Source organism: Triticum dicoccoides, chromosome 2B (assembly GCF_002162155.2).
Source record: "Triticum dicoccoides isolate Atlit2015 ecotype Zavitan chromosome 2B, WEW_v2.0, whole genome shotgun sequence".
NCBI classification, from domain to species: Eukaryota; Viridiplantae; Streptophyta; class Magnoliopsida; order Poales; family Poaceae; genus Triticum; species Triticum dicoccoides.
In genome coordinates this window covers 646,318,989-646,338,745 of record NC_041383.1, presented here as the reverse complement: position 1 = coordinate 646,338,745, position 19,757 = coordinate 646,318,989, and the positions used below count along the sequence as shown (strand labels likewise).

General features: G+C 46.6%; 2 long non-coding RNA genes and 1 pseudogene across 11 annotated transcripts; all 3 read left to right on the top strand.

Annotated features, from left to right (window-relative positions):
* Positions 1 to 274: 274 nt before the first annotated feature.
* LOC119368186 lies at positions 275 to 2,294 on the top strand. Its single transcript, XR_005176559.1, has 5 exons — positions 275 to 567; positions 850 to 948; positions 1,026 to 1,082; positions 1,562 to 1,722; positions 1,838 to 2,294. It is a non-coding gene; the product is annotated as an uncharacterized LOC119368186 (long non-coding RNA).
* A 2,412-nt stretch (positions 2,295 to 4,706) lies between these two features.
* On the top strand, positions 4,707 to 7,663 carry LOC119361084 (annotated as a pseudogene).
* Positions 7,664 to 15,353: 7,690 nt separating this feature from the next.
* LOC119365358 lies at positions 15,354 to 19,568 on the top strand. 10 transcript variants are annotated; one of them, XR_005175480.1, is made up of 9 exons: positions 15,354 to 15,992; positions 16,087 to 16,301; positions 16,372 to 16,598; positions 17,303 to 17,404; positions 17,487 to 17,555; positions 17,657 to 18,345; positions 18,431 to 18,507; positions 18,888 to 18,927; positions 18,996 to 19,568. It is a non-coding gene; the product is annotated as an uncharacterized LOC119365358 (long non-coding RNA). The 10 variants fall into 10 exon arrangements; XR_005175477.1 differs by having other exon boundaries at positions 16,087 to 16,149; positions 16,243 to 16,301; positions 17,657 to 18,507; positions 18,888 to 19,568; XR_005175475.1 differs by having other exon boundaries at positions 17,657 to 17,951; positions 18,027 to 18,507; positions 18,888 to 19,568.
* Positions 19,569 to 19,757: the final 189 nt, after the last annotated feature.

The window sequence follows — 19,757 nt, the reverse complement described above, 5'->3', positions numbered from 1 at the left end:
TTCCCTTGCTCCTTGCGGACGGATTCCAGGCCGGCGAACGCGAGCTCTCCTCACCGGTGCCGTGGGCTACCTCTGCACGCCCGGCCAGCTGCTGTCCGTGGAGGCGCGCAACAGCGCGCCAAGCGGTCCCCAATAGCTGGACTGTTGGAGCCGCCCAGTCCGCTCGGGCGCTCCGGTGCCGTGGTCTGCCTCTGCTCGACTGGCCTGCTGCTGTCCGCACATGCGCACCACCGGCCAGCAGCGTGCCGAGCGCCCGAGCCTCCCCTCTTAGCCGGACTGCTGGAGCCGCCCAGTTTGCTCAGGCACGCTGCTGCTGAGCCCATTGTCTTCTTCCGAGAGACGTACTCCTATCCCCCATACCCTGATCCCCCAATCCCCCATGGTTGCTCACTTGCCGTGAATCTCTGATTTAGACAAATGTCAATATTTTCGGCACAAATCTGAATTTGTCTACACCCGGAAGCTCCTCCTATCCTTCAAGCTACTTTGATTCAGTGGAGTCTCGAGGCTGCAGGCATGCGGCAACCTCGGTTTCAATTTGTCCAGAGACAGGAGTTAGGCAGCCATGTAATTTTTTATTTGTACAATACTACACCAGCATGTAATATGTTCAATTATTACCCGTACCATATAGAAATACATATGGGCAGTAGTCACTAGATTAATTTTTATTGCAAAATTATTGAAGATTTTTATTATACAGCAACACAACTAGAACTTCTCAAGGTTTTCAGTATGCTTGTACTTCCACATTGATCTATTTCTATATGGTATTCGCAACTATGACACCATGTGGTGAGAAACTGGTTGTTTGGGCATCTTCATGTATTTCATGATTCCATCTTGCAGGTGCACGTCAACAGCGGTGCGTACAGCCGGTGGACGCTTGGGTCCTTCGTCAACGGTGAATCCCATAACAATCTTGAAACATGATGGAACCATATCCAGGTAAAAAAAAGGTGTTTTGTGAAATTTTCAAGTGTTTATTGTACCTCAATTTTTCTTAATTGCTCGTTGGTGTATAGTGATGCACTATGAAGTAAGTTATCCGGCCCGCACAAAGACCCGTCAAGCCTGCAAAGGTAGTTTCACCGCTGAAACTGCATTTTTTTTCTATCATATACACTCAAATGTTTTGCATTTCCCTTGGGATTTCGGTGGATTTGAACATAACGTTTGTTTGAATTGAATCGTGCTGCATAAGAGGTAGGAGAAAATTAGCGGGCGGCTTCAGACCCTTGGTTAGTGGTTGATGTCTTGATGATTCGTTCTGCTGCAAGATGTTTTGAAACAACCATTGGTCGTTACTCATTAGGTGTTGTCTCCATTGCTATTTTACTGTATGATAAAATAATTATGGATGTTTCTTACAAATACTTGGTCATTAGGTGTCACAGTTCTTAATTGACTGTTTGGAAGTAATCGGGATACTAAAATTATCATCAAGCGTTGTTTCCATTCTTTATTATTGTTCATACCAAGCTAAAAGAAGATATCTTGCAAGTAAGTTTGATATACTCGTGATACATCTTGATATATATGATATCCTTGCTGCTTTTAGGATGACAGTGTGGACTTGGATGGAACAAAGAGTTGATCAAAACCGACACCATGTATTCTTATGGATGTATGAGCCATCTCACTGTAGGTGGACCTTTTCTCGCCAGCACGACTTACTTTATTTTATGCTTTGTTGAGTGTAATCTCCAATTTCGTTTGCAGGTATACCATTACTCTTCTCATGGTCTTGCAGATGCACCACATATAGCTTTTCAGCCTTGCAAATTAGATATTTTGATTGATACATGCATATTGTTGGGTGTCTGTCATCCTTCAGGGTGAGATGCAGACCAAGGACGACCACTTGACGCAGAGGGATGCATGGTTGTGTAGCGGCTTCGGTTGCACATCTCATGTAACTGCCGGGATTGCGGAGAAGTGGTGGTGACAACACATGAGTGACCTAGATGGTGGCGATACTTGTGCATCCGATCTCAAGCTTCGGGGTGAAGAGCCTAGGTCTGGCCCAAGGTGGTCATACCTAGCAATGGCAATGTTTTTTTTACGTTGTTATCTTGTTGAAGGCATTGTTGGATATGTTTGGACTAATTCTTTAGGGTGCAAACCTAGATTCTTGGCTTGTTGGTTGGATCTGGTGACAACGGTGCTTGAGCGTCACTCCCTTCTTGAAGGCGTTGTTGTTTAAGAACCTCGTTGTCCATGTGGCGTCATGAGATGGTTGGCGTGGATATGATCATTGTTGTAGTTTGCGATCGCATATCTATTTTTTGGGGTTTTATTTTTTATTTTTGCCTACGCATAGCTTCGGTCTTATATGACTGCTATTTGCCGGCGTGTTTTTGTGTGTGCGCATGTGAGTTGGTTTTGTGCATCCTAACTATGCAGATGCTGAGTATGTGCTAATTATACTTGTATCCTCTTGATGCTTCATTATGAGGCATAAAATCCACCTTTGTAAAAAAGCATGTCTATTGTTGGAATATTGGTGCATTGAAAAGACTATGGGTGGAATTAACAGTTGACTGAAAATATGAAAAAAGAGTCAGGATGCTTTGCCAGCTCTTCTTGGAGCTTCTCCTAATTTCAACAAGGTAAATTTTAAGATTTCTTACAATTTTGCATTCCATTGTTTTATCGGAATCACTTATCATCTATACTATTGCACAAAAAAACCCTTGCATAATTAACCAGAGGAGGAACTTGAAGAATTGGAGGGAGCAATGTGTTAGATCAGGTTAATGTTTGATTTTCTAGTAGTTCAATTTGTAAATCTTAATGTCTATTTGGAATAATTCCCTGGTGCACGTTGAATACTCTTAACATACAAAACTGGATTTTCGCATATGATTATAATATTAGTCAAGACGTGCGTGCACGTGCACGCTTACTAGTTCCATGGAAATTATAGTAATGGTAAGTTCATTGCTGATTTCTAAAGGCTGACTACTGATGGTAGGAATTAGCGCGTAGACCAGGTGGGTTGCCAGATTTATCTGGTCGGAACTCGTTATGATGCTTTTTTTCATGGAGGAGCGCAGATCAGGTGTTTCGGGCTAATTAGCGTGTAGAAGCTCATCTTATCGATCGGCCAGAGCCTACGCTAACTTATTCTTTGCTATGGAGTAGTTTAGCTGCCCTACATAAATATAAGCAAATTACGATAGTAGTCACAGTAACTATATATGAAAGTTTATAGCAATTCTGCTATATGTTTTCCAAAATCCACTCGTCTGTCATGTCTTTAGGTTTTATGTTGTTCGGTAGTCTTATATACAGATAAAAGATAAACTAAGTCCTTGTGTTGATAAAAAGTAAATTCATTCATCTGTCATGTCTGGTATAGATTTTCCAAAATCATTCTACCTTGCAAATTGAGTGTAGCTCAGATTGTTATGTTTCTTGTGGTGGAACCATTCTATATTTATTTCAGACTTTTTGGCGATGTTCGTTCAGTGGGAAGGGACGTCCCCGTCCACTACGAAGGTGCTTTTGGTGATTATAGGGGTATGTTGTGTGTGCGTGCTTTCATAGAGATGAGTGTATGTGACAACAGCGTTGTACTCTGTTCAAACAAAAAAAAATTGTTTACCTTTGTATTCATGTTATATGTCTGGTCTTTAGCTTATAGGGAAAAAAATGAAGTCCGCATTCTAAGGATACGTTTTTTTAGAAAAGGAGGATGACCCCCGGCCTCTGCATCTGAAAGATGCATGCAGCCATTTTATTGATTATTCACAAAGACCTTACAAAGAAATACATCAATAAGTCTGAAGCCACCGTCTTCGCAACATCTGTCACTAATCCTATCTAACTGATGAAGGGGGTGCCGAGAATGCGGGCCAAATACCAAACAGACCTCGCACCAATGCCTAACATCTAAAATCTGAGGCCCCAACTATCTGGGGCACTCATCGGTTCGGCGCCCTCTCAGAGGCTGCCACCGTCATCTTTCACCGATCCATCTTCTGAGCATGTACCGACACATCAAATGTCAGGCCTGCAGTCGACGCCACCACGACGTCAGACAACGCCACCTTCCTACTCGCGCTCCATCATCACACATCCGTTGCCGAGACCCTGCTGCGCCACGCCACTCCACATCCCCTATGCGAACAAGAAACGCCGCTCCACTAGTAAACAGTAAAACCATCCACTAGTCCCTCGATCCAATGCACACCTCCAAGAATGACGCCCCCAAGGAGGGAACGACACGAGAGCGCCGCCCTCATTCGATCAATTGATCAAGGGTTTCCCCCGAGGTATCGGGAGGAGCTAGGAGCTTCACCTCGATGATGTCGTCAAGAAGGAAACGATGCATGGGCGTCGCGATCACCGGCTCCGGCCACCGGCCGAAGACTAGGTTTTCACCCGGATCTGTCCCAAACAATCTAGCCGACAACCTATGCATCATCTCGGCCGCCTTCAAAGCCCCAGATCTAGCTGCCTAGATCCCGCGACCATCCACAACAGCACTGCCACCGTTGGAGCACTTGGCACACCGGCTACTGTCTGTTGGTGCCACCACTGGAGCCTAGGAGGAGGGTTGCCGCCCCACCTCTCCAAACTGTGAGAGCCGTCGAGAGGGATCACGCGCGCTCGTCACCGTCTCTAATCCGAACCAATCCCGAGACTAAGCCACCAGATCACCGATGCAGATTCGCCTTGGACAGGGACATCACCACGCTATGTCGGCGCGGGCAGCCCGAGCTTCACCTGCCGCCCGGGATCCAGGCCGAACGTCGTCGCCGCCACCGGCCACGTTCCGCCACCGCCAGATCGGCGAGCCGCCGGCCACCGAAACCATGGCCGCCGTGACCACGCGAACGCGCCCAACGACCCGCACCACCCGGACTCCCATGTCGCCAGCAACTCCGCCGCCTCCGCCCACCACCACGCCGTCGCCGGAGGCGAGTTGCCACGCCGATGCGACCCAGATCTAGGAGAAGGGGCTGACTCACAGCTCGCGCCGCCTCGATGGCACACTGCATGCGCTTCTGCTCGTGCTCGTGGCCGCCTCCGCCTTTGTCAGCGCTGCCGCGGCCCGAGGGGACATGCTGGCCGCCCGGCACGAGCGGTGGATGGCCAAGTTCGGGCGCGAGTACACGGACGCTGCCGAGAAATTACGCCGGCAGGAGGTGTTCGCGGCCAACGCGCGGCACGTGGACGCTGTCAATCGGGCGGGCAACCGGACATACACGCTCGGGCTCAATCAGTTCTCCGACCTCACCAGCGAAGAGTTCGCGGAGAAGCACCTCGGGTAGCAGCGACGGAGGGGCTGGTAAAGATCGCCACTGGCAACCTCATCTCCATGTCAGAGCAGCAGGTGCTCGACTGCACGGCCGGTGCCAACTCCTGCAACGGCGGCGACATCAACGCCGCCCTAAGCTACGTCGCCTCGAGCGGCGGCCTTCAGCCAGAGGCAGCCTACGCATATACCGGCCAGCAGGGCGCGTGCCGCGGCAGCGGCGTCAGCCCAAATTCGGCAGCCTCCGTCAGCGTTCCCCGAATGGTGGAACTTCACGGCGACGAGGGCACCTTGCAGGAGCTCGCGGCCAGACAGCCGGTGGCCGTGCCCATGGAGGCTGACAGTGACTTCCAGCACTATATGAGGGGCGTGTACACCGGCAGCTCGTCGTATGGACAGAACCTGAACCACGGCGTGACGGTGGTGGGCTACGGGACTGACAGCGGCGGGCAGGCGTACTGGATGGTGAAGAACCAGTGGGGAACGGGGTGGGGCGAGGGGGGCTACATGCGCCTCACGCGCGGGACCGGCGGCAACTGTGGCATGGCCACCTACGCCTACTACCCGACCATGGACAGCGAGTTAATTGCACAGAAGTACCACAATTCAGGCATCACATGCAGATTGGTACCACGATTGCTAATTTTTGCGTGTCAGTACCAACATTGGTCCAAATTTTTGCAAATTGGACTAAAACGCGTATTTATACGTATTGACGCCCGATCCGACAGGTCGGGCCCACCCGTCAGGTGCCACGCTGGCCAATCGGCGCGTGCCCGCGTGCTGACTAGGACGAGCCGGTGCGCTGTTGTCCTAACCGGCCCGGTCGCACCAGCTCCAGTCCGGCCGCACCATTCCCCTCCCCCTCCTCCTCCTCGCTCGTTTCCTCCATCGCCGCCGACCGCGTCCCGACAGCCGGCCGGCCGCCGCACCGCCCCGCCGTCGCCATGGTTTTGGAGGACGAAAGCAGCGACGACCATTCTAGCCCCCCGTACATGCATTCTTCCTCCACAGACGGTCTGAACGAGGTCAGTACAGGGTTAGGGTTAGGGTTTCATATTTGGGATTTCTTGATTTGGTTGATTTCGCTAGGTTTTGATTTGGCCATTGTCTTTGTGCGAGCTTCTGCAGGTTCCTTTCACCATTGAAGATCCAGATTACAAGGGGCTTGAGCTGGATGTGATGTGTCCATGTGAGAAGCACGGCATGGCATCTGAGAGGCTTGTTGCCTTTGAAGGAACAGACACAGGCAGGAGGTTTTTAGCATGTGCACAGTCGGTATGTATTGTAGGATTGTAGGCATACTGATTTTTTTTCTTACTTGGTCAGTGCCATATTGAACTCTGTTTGCTGGAGTACTCTGCTTGGTGTCAACATTTTGATTCATAGTGGTTAGAGTAGCGTATTTAGGTGAAGCATGAGTATATTTTGCATTAGAACAATGGCTGAACCTAGTCAGTCAGCTACTCAAGTGGTTGCTCCTCTTGTTAAATTTAGTGGTCTGATGCTAAATTTAGACATTCTTTTTGGCAACTGCAGTGATTTTGTGTAATTACTTGCTGTATGAACTGTTTTGTTGTTGTTATTGTTTTTGCAGGAAGGTAGCAATTGTGGCTTTGTTGAATGGGTTGATCACCAGTGGCCCCCAACAATGCAGAATGCATTGTTGAAGCTATGGGCAATGGTTGAAGATGCCAAAAGTGCTAGGGTGAATGACAATCTTGAGAATTCTTTCACTATCCACCATCTGACAGAAGAGAAGAACAAGCTGGAGGCCAACTATGACAAGCTAGTCCAAGATGTGCATGAGCTGATGAACTTCCAGGAAGATAAGGTGGTGGATTTCAGGCATCTGCAGTCTGCCATTATATATCAGCAGGAGGTAAGAAAAGAACTGACTGATGATATGAAGGCAAAGATGGCAAAGAAAGATGCAGAGACCCAACAACTTACTCAGAAGTATGAGGTGCTGCTCAACCTGACAAGAGCTCAAGCAACAGTCATTCAAAACTTGAAGTTGAACAAAATGAAAGAGAAGCAAGTGCTTACTGAAGCTAGTATGAATTTGGAGCTGAAGAATGCAGAGCTAACTAAGTGTCAGGAGAAGCTCACCCAAGAGAAGCTAGAGTTGAAGCTTCAGGTTGCTGATCTGCTTAAGGGAAATAAAAAGCATATTGAAGAGAAGTGGCAGTTAGAGTTTCAGAATGAAAAGTTGAAGGAGAAGTTCAGGGGGATTCAAGCCATCTTGGAGAAGTGAAGAAGATGAAATGAGATTAGTGGCATTGCTGACCTTTTGGGAATGATGGTTGTGTAATGACCTAGCATCTAGGAACTAATGTTGTGTACTGTATGCTTGTACTAATGGTGAACTATGGCTGTGTATGTATGTAGTAGTTATGCTATTCATCCTTTTGTGAGAAAAGGATGAACTATGCATTTGAAGTGGAACTCCTCTATGTATTGTGAACAATGGTTATGTATTGCTATGTATGGATCAGTTTCTTATTATGTATGGTTATGTATTGCTATGGTTATGCTGATTATGTAGATTGTACATTATGACAATGTTGCAGCAAACCAGACAGTACATTGCAATAAAAGAGGAACAAGACTCACTAAATCTCATTGCATCAGAAGATAACTTCACTGATCCATTACAACTTGATCCATTACAACTTGATCCATTACAACTTGGCTACAACTGAAGCAACTAACTAACTTAATATCTTGCCTGCAACTAAGCCAAGCACAAATATAGTGAAAAGAAACAACACATTGTGAAATTTGGCCCTAATCCCTGCAATCTCTGCATTCTTCTCTCTGAGTTGAGTTTGCAGAGACAGAAACATGGCCTCCCTTGTGCCATCATCTTCACTTGGAGTCAGGATTGGAAATTGATCTTCAGATCTAGCAACAGTTGCACCTTTAAGCCTCCATACTTCATCACGCAGATCCCCAATGAGCTCACTCCAGAATGTGGGCAATGGATCATCATGCCATTGCACAAATCCACAGCCACCGTGCTATTAAGATACACAAGCAAATTCACCATGCTGCCAAAAATTATTGCACAGAAGAAAGAGGAAGAAAATTAGGGAAAAAACAGCACTCACCATAGCATCCACGCAGCTGTAGTACCTCCTACCAGGGTTCTGCCTGCTCCAGGAGATCCATCTTGGCGCCTTCCTCGGAGTTGAACAGTGGCACATCACCGGAGGCTCGTATGCCATTGGGTTCTCGCGGTAGCGCACCGGCGAGCGCGACTCCTCCCCCCTCCTTCCTGCAGCTCGACGAAATCCGGGAGCGGACCCGGCACTGGACGACCACGACATCTCTCCGCCGCCGGCCCCAGTCAGCGCCTCGCCTCTGAGATTTGTCCTTGGCTGCGCGGATGAACCCTAGTTTCGTCCCCACACTGCTGTGAGATCTTGTGCTGTCACACTTTAATAGTAGGAAAGGTGGATGGCCCACATGTCAGAATCCCCAAATGTGGTACTGCATGTTATGTGATGCCCCAATATTGGTACTGACATGCAACAGCTAGCGGCAGAATTGGTACTGATTTGTCACAATAATCTGCAAATGTGGTACTGATTTGTCACAATCAACTCTCATTACCAGCATCCAGTAGCAAGTTCAGATAACCAACTAAAGTTCAACATTCAGATAATCACCTAAAGTTCAACCACATATCCATCCAGTTCAACATTACAAGCATCAAGTTCAATATTACTAGAGTACTCCACCAGTACTCCACCTCAAGCATCAAGTTTAACCAAAATAACACCACAATATTTGACATTACATGGCTCCTCCACCTCCCATGCTAGCAGCGAAGTAGGACATCCATCCAGTGTGTGTGCCATCAGTAGGAATGTCAGCATATTGCCTTGGGGCAATGAATGGCATTGGAGCACCTCTTCCAGCTCTTCCTCTGCCTCTGCCAGCTCCTCTTCCAGATGGTGGTGGTGTAGTAGAAGTAGCAGCTCCTCTTCCTCTGCCAGCTCCTCTTCCTCTTCCAGATGGTGGTGTTGTAGTAGAAGTAGCAGCTCCTCTTCCTCTGCCAGCTCCTCTTCCTCTGCCAGATGGTGGTGTTGTAGTAGAAGTAGCACCAGCTCCTCTGGCAGCTCCTCTGCCAGCTCCTCTTCTTGCAGATGATGGTGGTGTAGGAGCAGAAGCAGCAGGTCTTGGTTGTCTTGTTGTTGGTGCAGTAGAAGGACCAGCAGCTCTTGGCTGTGAGGTACTTGGATTAGCCTTGCAAAGAAAAGGAAACAGTTAATAATGCTAGAAAGAAATGTACAAGAAAGAAAACATTAGTATATTTGAAGGTGAAAAATTATTACCACATGCTTATTCTTCCTCAAAGCTAGCTCAGGCTTCAACTGTTTAAGACAGTTTGTGTACCTATGCCCTTGGAGACCACAATTGCCACATGTTATGGTCCCCATTCTTGAAGTTTCTTTTGGCTTTGGTACTTCAAATTTGCCCTTGATCCTCTTTTCTTTCCTTCTTCCTCTCTTGATTTTGAATGCAGGTGGTTCTATGTCTGGACCAGGGGTCCTTGTCCAATCATGCTCACCGGGCACAGGAAAGATCATTGGTTCATAAGCTGCAGCATAAAAATCTTTCTTGAAGAATTTGCTGACATAATCCTCTGGTTTCCTTTTAGCCTTGTTTATTGCAGAGATGGCATGGTTGCAAGGTATGCCACTAAGGTCCCACTTCCTGCATCCACAAGTCTCAAGTTCCAGGTTGACAGCATGTGTTTGCTGCCCACTTGTAACTTGCCATAAGTTGACCCCTGCCTGTATTGGCTTGCAGTATCTGGCCCTCTCCTTCTCAATCTCTAGCTTCTCACTGTAATGAGGTGTTATCTCCCATCTTGCTTCCTTTACACTCTCTCTCTTCATGTGCCACCTCACCATCTGCTTATCTTTTATCCCATCACACATTGTCCTTATAGGTTTTCTCCTAACATCTAGAATGTACTTGTTGAACACCTCTGACAAGTTGTTCACTACCAAGTCAGTCTTGCAGTTTGTGTCAAATGCATGCCTTGCCCATGTTTTTTTTGGTATTGCAGTAAGCCACTCCCAAGCTTCCTCACTTTCAGCTCTAAGATCATTCATTGCAATATTAAATTTGTGTTCATTGTAGGCATAGCTAGCATTATCCATGCACTTCTTAAGATCTTCACCCCTAAACCCAGCATTTTGGAAATTTGCATATAAATGTCTAAGGCAGAATCTTTGGTTGCAACTTGGAAACACAACATTCACTGCATTCAATAACCCCTGACACAAACAATTTAACAAGTCTAAGCTACAAACAATTTAAAAATCTAAGCTAATGCAAACACTTGTTCAAAACAGAATGAAATATGCAAACACATACCTTTTGTCTATCTGACATTATAGTATAAGTTCCAAACTTGCCCACTTCTCCCCCTAGGCATATTTTCAGTTGGTGTAGAAACCAACACCAACTCTGAGTGTCCTCTTGACCAACTATGCCAAATGCCAGTGGATATATGTTGTTGTTGCCATCTCTACCAGTGGCAGCAAGTAGTTGAGCACCTGTAGTGAGCTTAATGAAGCATCCATCAACACCTGCATAATCAACATTTCCAAGTGAGATACAATATGGAGTACTCTACAATATGTAAATGGTTCACACAAGGTTCAAGAACTAACCAATGAAAGGCCTACACCCATTGAGAAACCCCTCCCTTGCTCCATTAAGGCAAAAAAACATGGCATGGAATCTTGGGCCTGGGTGGGGTATTTTGGCATTAGGTACTGGAGTAACAGTAGTGACTATTACTCTACTCCCAGGGTTTGTGTCCATGACAGTCTGAGCATAGTCTTTAAGCCTAGGATATTGCTTCCTGTGATCTCCTAACACAGCATCAATAGCTATGTTCTTTGCCCTATATGCCATGCACTTGGGCACATCTACACCATATTTTTCATTGCATGCATCAATTATAGTCTGAATACCAGTAGTTATATCAGATCTAAAGAGATGCTCATATTTCTGTGCTAGCCACTTAGCACTAACCCTGGTGGTCTCAGTGGTACTAGGGCAAGTGTGCTTTAGTCTCATCTTCTTAATTACAAATGTTTTCTCCCCTTTTATAACTGCTGCCACCATTAAGAACTGGCATTTTTTATCTGTACACTCAACAATTATCCTCTGATCTGAATTCCTGTGATACCTGAAATTCCTGGCCTGGGTGATGTGCAAATTCAACAAAGCTTCTCTGAATTGATGCTGATCCCTAAAACACAACTTCATACACAGTTGCTCATGTGGTTGCTCCATTTTCTCATTGTACCACTTCCTAGGAGGCCTTTTCTTTGCCCTACTCTTCCTTTTCTTTTGTAGGACAAAAGAGAGTGGTTGAAAACCATCATCATCACTCTCCCTCAACAACCCCCCCTCTTCTTCATCTGATGATGGTCTGAAATCAGGTTCAACCTCTGGTAGCTCACTACAATGTGACCTAGTGGTTGGGCCTCTTCTAACTTGCAGCTTCTGCTTCTTCTTTACAGGTTCAACTATAGTTTCTTCTTCTTGTTCAAAAGTCCTATCTTCCTCTACCTCAAATGGGTCCTCAACTTCAGTGTCACCCTCATAATGCAGCATTTCTTCCTCTTCTGATTGATCATCATCTGATTCTTCCTCTTGTACTTCTAGCTCTCTCTGCCTCTTTCCCTCTTCCACCTCTACATCTTCTTCATCAACCATGTAATTAGGGTAACTTCCAATTTGACCATCCTCATCAGAGGAATCACTATCCTCATAAGCCTCAAATCCTTGATATCCCTCTTCTTCTTCTTCCAAAACTGCTTTCAACTTGTTAGTTGCATTTCTGCTTTCTTGTGTGCAAACACCAGCAGGAGCAACAGGGTGATGTGTGCTACATTGACTCTCAAAGACTACTCCTTCCTGATTAACAGCTAAGATAGGAGGCTCACTCAGATCATAAACAACAGGCTCTTGGTACACCACAGTGGACAAGTCTGGCTTTTCAAAATGCTGCCTCTCAAAATCAGTATCAGGGGATGGACAAGCCCTGACTAGCAAATTAAGCACCAATTTGTCCTGGATCTTCCTCTTTATCATCTGTAATTCTGCATGACTGTCTACCAAATCCAGCCCTTTCTCTCCTAAAGATGGATTTTCAATGTGAAACAAACAATCATATGCATTAAATCCTTGGGTTTCCATCACTGCAACCAAATTCAGATAAGTAATATCTGAACGACACAGCTTCATCTCCAATGGTTCTCTTGCATCAAAATGGATCCTTACTTGCCAAATGTCTTCATCCAAACTACAGAAAAAGATTAAATTTCATTTATTCATTATAATTACTCTTAATTTGGAGAGCAACAGCACAGTACATTACAATTTAAAGTAACCTGTAAGTCTATTATTTACTAATTTAGCACAAAAGCAAATTTTGGAGAGCAACAGTAAAGTACAAAACAACTTAAATTACAGTACCAGACAGTACAGAACAATTTGGAGAGCCACAGTAATTGAACTAAATTGAGAGTGCAATACACTATGTTACTAGTCACTTCAATTGGATAAAACCTAATCCCCAACTAGATAAAGCAGAAGATGAACAAACCCTAAAAATGCCCAATTGGATGAATCAGAGGAGTAGGACAAGGGTACTTACAGCACGCCGCCAAGTCCATGCGTCAACTCATGGCTGCTGCTAGGGTTCGCCACCCACTGATGCGCCAACCGCAACCGCTGCTCCATGGTGAGTAACATCGACTCCTCGTCGTCGGTCGAGTACGCGGAGCTGGACTCGTCGCCGCCATCCCCGTCGACGCCAACCGTTCCGCTAGGAGGCCAGAACGGCATCTCTCCGACGCCGTGGACGCCCTCGCCGACGCCGTGGACGCCCTCGCCGCCGCCGTGGACGCCCTCGCCGCAGACTGGCGGAATCGCCGACGCCATGGACTAGGGTTCGAGCGAGGAGGAGGAGGGGGAGGGGAATGGTGCGGCCGGACTGGAGCTGGTGCGACCGGGCCGGTTAGGACAGCAGCGCACCGGCTCGTCCTAGTCAGCACGCGGGCACGCGCCGATTGACCAGCGTGGCACCTGACGGGTGGGCCCGACCTGTCGGATCGGGCGTCAATACGTATAAATACGCGTTTTAGTCCAATTTGCAAAAAATTGGACCAATGTTGGTACTGACACGCAAAAATTAGCAATCGTGGTACCAATCTGCATGTGATGCCTGAATTGTGGTACTTCTGTGCAATTAACTCATGGACAGCTCTTGAACAACACTACTATTACATCAGTCAAGTCCATGCATCATCGAGTATAGTTTATCAGCACCATGCAGCATATACGGATTTACTTTTCTGAATAAAGCATGGATCCTTGTAAAAAAAAGATCCATTTGCCTATGTAATACCACAAACTTGTAAGCTTGTATATGAAATTAAACATTTGTACTACATCAGTCCATCCAGCATCGAGTATTGGTTTATCAGCTAGCAACACTATGGTGTATATGTGGAACGCGTTGGAATTTTGCTAGTAGGCCTTTGGCCCAAACCTCAACTAAAATTTTGAAATTCTCTTGGCTCATTCATGCACATCTATAAGTGAAGTGAGTGAGACTAAAGTTCAGTCCCACCACGAAAGTTGAATGAGACTTGCACTTCTTTATGACGTGAGCTCTTCTACCACTTATATGAACATGAAAAGAAGAGACATACACGTGCGCTCCTCCTCCTCGTTCACCTCGCCATGCCACGCCTCGGCACGACGCGCCGCGCTGCGGGTTACTGGATTGAGCCGAGCTGAGGACAGAGCTATGCACGTTGTCTATATTTTTGCTGCTCGGGAAAAATTAATGAGTTATTAATTAATAATTAACGGACAGGTTAATTATTGAACCATTTTTCCAATTCTTTTGGATCGCGACCTCGGACGTGGGGTTTACTCTCATGACCTACCCGCACTATATAGTCAGGCAGACGTCTACCCTAACCGTGCCGTATCATATGGTTTCACACCACCATTTCAGATCATTGCGCCACCACGCAAGTCTTCTCCATTCCTTCTTTTGGCGTGCACCGCGAGAAGGGACAACAGGCCTCCGAAACCCCGCCTCTCGTAATCCTGTACGGGAGAGGGGCGGTCAGGTTTTTAGGGAGCGCACTCGCGCGACTGCTGGCAACGACGACTTCGTCAACGACGACTTCTTCCCCGACCTCGGCAACCTTATCCTCAACGACATGGGCGACAACATCAACGTCGGCCCCACTGCACCGTATGTGATTCTATCCTTCTTGTTCGAGATTGTGGTAAAAATCATGTTTGTAGTATGTGTCCTAGATGTGATCTGTTCATCTACTATGCTAGTTCCCATGATTAGTTTAATCTCTGCTTGTGATGTCATGATTTATCATCTGTTTATTCGGATTAAAACTCATAGTAATTTGCTCATATATTCAACATGGATTTCGAATCTTTTTGGAAAAGAAATGGATTTTGAATAGTGAAGATTGAACGCATGCATGTATCCTCATACGAACGATGCATTCGCCTACGTAATAGTATGAACTTGAAAGATTCTATATGAAAATAGAATTTCCTGATTCAATGGAACACACGTTCTTAATGTTCTTCCCATGTCCCGCCTTTTCGTCTTTTTTTCATGCACGTTCCTCTTCCTCTCACGACCCGACACAAATCTTCATTATCTATATTCTTGTCCTTTTACTTCATTACAGGAGCCATACTTTTTATCGGGAACAGTAGGATATGCTACCTCGAAACATTATATCAGAAGAACTGCCCAAAAAATGGCAAGAAAGAAAAAAGAACTCAAAAGATAGAAAGAAAATATTTTATGTCGGTCTTTGGATATGTGGATATATAGACAAGTAAACCAAGATCTAATTTGGACAACACACTGCAAGGGAGAGCCATCCAAAACATTAACGTATGCGTCATGGGCGATCGTTCACTCCATCCACGTCGGACTACTAGGCAACAAACCGAACAGTCGAAGGGACAAAAACAAGCGGAAGGGTTCGCTCAGCCTTTAGCCTCCCTCGTCGCCCGATTCCTCTCCCTCTCCCTCTCCCTCGTCTGTAGCCGCCGCCACCATCTGCGGCCTCCCCTGCAGCTGGCGCCCCCACCCCTTCTCTCCTTCCCTCACCAGCTCCCCACCACCGACAAGCTCCTCCCCTCTTCCTCGCCTAGATCGATCACCAGGGCCGGATCCTGCCGCCATTCGTCCATCTCGCCCAGCGCCCCGTGAGAGCTCGGGCAGCCACCGATGCCGTGCACCCTCCCGTTCGCGCGGCGCCGCCGCTGGTATGGAGGCCTGGGCTCGGGCAGCCACCGCGGTGTCGCGTGCGCCGTCGGGGGCTCTAGGGACCACACAGCGGGGGACTGGCGTGCCGTCCGTTCGTGGGTTCCAGAGACGCCAAGCCGTACATCTGAGCCACCGTCTCCACTTCCTCCTTCCTTCCGATCGGTTCGTCTCCTCCACCCTCCCTTGCCCCCTCCCCTCTCGGCTCGTCGATCCGGGTTGGGCGCTTGCGGCGACGGCGGAGGAGCCACTCTTGCCAGCTGCAGCGACTACTCCAAGTGGAGGTGGAGCGAAGCAACAGGTTTACGACAGGCCTGGCCCAGGACAGCGACTTTAGGGGTGCCATGCCCTGCATATTTCATCGGGGTAAATTGTGCTAGCTTTCAGATTATTCATTTTTGTTTTACTCTATCAAAGATCTGCTCAGATTAGTTAACCAAGCTATCTAATGATGGTGCAGATTTGGTCCTGATTTGAGAATGTATATGTCGAAAATGGAGGAAATGAGATCTTAGGTAGTCAGGTGTGTGCTTGCAGTTGCAGTAACACAAAGAAGATGATGGCAAATAGTTTGAGTCTGGAGATCATTTGTGTCCCTCTTCTCTGGTGCTTGTAGAATTGTAGAAACAACGATTAATGTGATGTATGTGAGGGGTCATTAAAGTGACTTACCTGGTGAGAAGATGTGTGTGGCATTGATTAAAAAAACAGTACATTTTCGTCTGATATTACTGTCTTCCTTCAGGAGAAGATGTGTTCACTGCTGAAACTGCATACAAGGGTGCTTCCTTCTTCCAGGATATCGACGAAGCCTGGCAACTATAGATTTTTCCTCTATGTGATTCCGAGGGCTCCATGGAGGATCAACTTCGGTTCAGAGCCAGGTTTTGGGCATACCGCAGCACAAACAGAGGCATATCTCAGTCAATGTTACTCCAGTTGATGATGTTATGAAGCTTCCTTCAGTAACTGGTATGACCTGACGCCGTCGTTGTTTTGTGTTCAGAGAAGATGAGCTATTGTATTCCTCCTTTTTATAGTTGTTGTAGGTTTTGCTGGATCTAAATCCATAGACAAAGCACTGATTGTTTGCTCTCTTGGAGCTATTATAATTTGCACAACTATTTTTTAAGATTCATTTTGCTTACATTCATTTAGGGAAGCCCCTGCAAAAGTCAATATTCATTTGAGTGGTAACGAGTGCACATGATTTTGTTTACATTCATTTTTAGTAAAGAGCTCCAGTATGTCAGGCTAGCTTGGTGGCTTCCATATGAAATGATGAAAATTGATAATTGAAACCGAGATATGCAAAACCTACTAGCTTAGGGGTTAGGATTGTTAACTCGTTTTAGTTAACATGCATGTGTATAACCTTGCGGTTGTTCAGGCAAGTGGGTGCTACCTCTTCCTCTCTTTCCCACTCCTCCCACTTCATTGCTCGAGCCTTCAACTCTCTTTCTCCTACTTCTGCTTCATTGCTTGAGCCTTCAATTAATTCCGAACACTGCACCAACTAAATTGTATGAGTTCTTATTTATTTATTTTGTATTCTTCGTTGCATTTCTCTCTCCTTGTGTCTTAGCGTGAGCTTGTTTTCTTCTTGATCACTTGTACTTTGGTGCCTGCCATGGTTTTCATATTATGATTTCATTCATTTCTTGGTTGGTTTCAAGAATGAGAGAGATGGAGGCACTGGAGAAGAAAGGACATAGATCCTTGGCCAAACCAGTGAAGCCCCCCTACAATACCCCATCAAGACACAAGCATTCCGAGAGGTTGGAAACATTATCTTTTTCTCATGTTGATTGATGCTGATAAATGCGTATAAAAATGTATTTATGCTTTGAGTAATGGCAGCGATTTAGAGGAGAAAAATGCAAGGATGCATAGCCTTCTTCGCAGAAAGCGTCTAATCACCCAAAGCCGGTAAGTTTCCCATTTCATTAACCTTTTTCTTGTGCTTCATATACCACTGTTTCTTTGTAGATTTGAGATTTTTTTTATTTTGTTTATGTGGTGTCTTCCAGAATGGTAGAAACTCAAACTCTCGTCTGCAGAACGAAACCAACAAGGGAATCCATCCCAAGAGTGACACGCAAGACACCCTGAGAAAAGAGACAGGAACTATTTTTTTTTCTATTCTTACTAGCTCACATGCAGAAGAAATCAGAGACTGCATCTTGAAAGAATTGTTACAACATTTTCGTTTCTGGATGCACCAAGCATTTTGGTCTAATGGGATGACGATGATCTGATGTAGATTGTGCAGCTGGAGAGGCACCTTGACCAACAGCAAACGGTGCACGGTGCACTGGAGAAAGCGTTGGGTCCTAACTCTGCTCCAGTTACTCTATCCAATGAGAGCCCAGTCCTCAAGCTGACACTTGTTTTTACCAGGACATGTATAGTATAGTATGTTTATTCTTTGGTAGCCAACTAACCAACTGACAAGGGAGGTTGCCACACTGGAGCTGGAGATCAAGCACATGGAGCAGTACCTCATAACATTGTACATGAAAGCATTTGAGGAAGCACCCACAGTGAGCTCACAGTCTGTGCCGATCGAGGAAACGCCCAAGGCAAAGGCGACCATCGAAAGAGGTAGTGATGCAATGCTCCATTACAGCTGCCTCCCCATAGCAATAGGAGGAATGGCACCATGGAGGATTCCTCTCCGTCCACATGCCCAGTGAAGGGTCGATGGTCATGAATCAAAGTTAACTTCCTCTCTACTTATCATTTAACCGCGACAAAGAATTCGAGTCGGCACTAATACAACTGTCTGATGCTTTGCAAAGTAGGCATTGAGAATATGAAAGAGAACTTGCAATTCCATTGGTCAGTGTGCAATGCCAAGGAACACATTTACATTTTGTAGGTATGTTCTGGTTCATACTTTCAAAATAAGTGTCATGGTGCCCACATATTCAGCTCATAATTGTCATTACTTTCCACTTCGTTTATACATATGTCTGTTTGAGCAATGCATTAGAATTAATCACAAATTAATTTTCTTAAGATTTCATTTTCCGTTGCTTTGGCGCAGTGGTAAAGCTGCTGCCTTGTGACCATGAGGTCATGGGTTCAAGTCCTGGAAACAGCCTCTTACAGAAATGTAGGGAAAGGCTGCGTACTATAGACCCAAAGTGGTCGGACCCTTTCCTGGACCCTGCGCAAGCGGGAGCTACATGCACCAGGTTGCCCTTTTTTCATTTTCCGTTGCTTGTTTGGTATTAAGATGATGACTGACATATGCAGATAACAAGTTGTCAGTAGCAGCGACATCAACGGATGGAAGGTACACCTGTTGTAGTGGACTTAGTCATCTCATCGACATGCTCACCTGCGACAGTACACCTGCTGCAGCTCTGGCGAGACACTAGATCTCATGGCGGCGTTCATGGTGATGTGCCTTGTCTGTACCTCAACTGCATGTATGTGCGATGGAGGGAGGGATGGTGTGCACCGGATGGGACCTGGCACGGCATGCGGGCCGATGAGGAAGAGGACCAGCGGAGGGGGCTTGACAAGGTGTCACTGGCAGCCATGCCAGTGACCAGATTCAAGGTAGGGCGCGTGGCGGCAGCAACAAGGTTGGGGAGGATTGCGCGATGTACATGTGCATCATGGACGATGGATTTGGCATGGCGGCCGGGTCGACGAGGAAGAGGACCAGTAGAGGGATGCTCGACAAGGCGACGCTGGCACCAATGCCGGTGTTCATATTCAAGGCAGGGGCAAGGCGGAGGCGTGCGATGGCGCAAAGGTTGGTAGCTGCTGCATACGTGTTGCTTTATGATCTTGCCTTCTTGGAAGCGTGGGTGTTGCTTCAATTGGAACCAATATTTTTTGCCTTGACTTTTAGATTGTAATACTACTTGACTTTTGCATCAGTGATATTTGAAGTTATTCAAATGAATTTGTAGTTAAGTTCGTATAGTTGATGATATATGGCACGTGTATGTTCTAACAAGAGCTGAACAAACTAGCTGAAGGGGCGCTTTCCCATCTGGCACCACCGAGCTACCGCTCAGGCGGTGCGCTACGGGCGCGCCCCAGCTGCTAGTACGACATGAAGCCACCGAAGTCATGCATGCAGCGGACATACGACATGAAGCCACCCCTCCC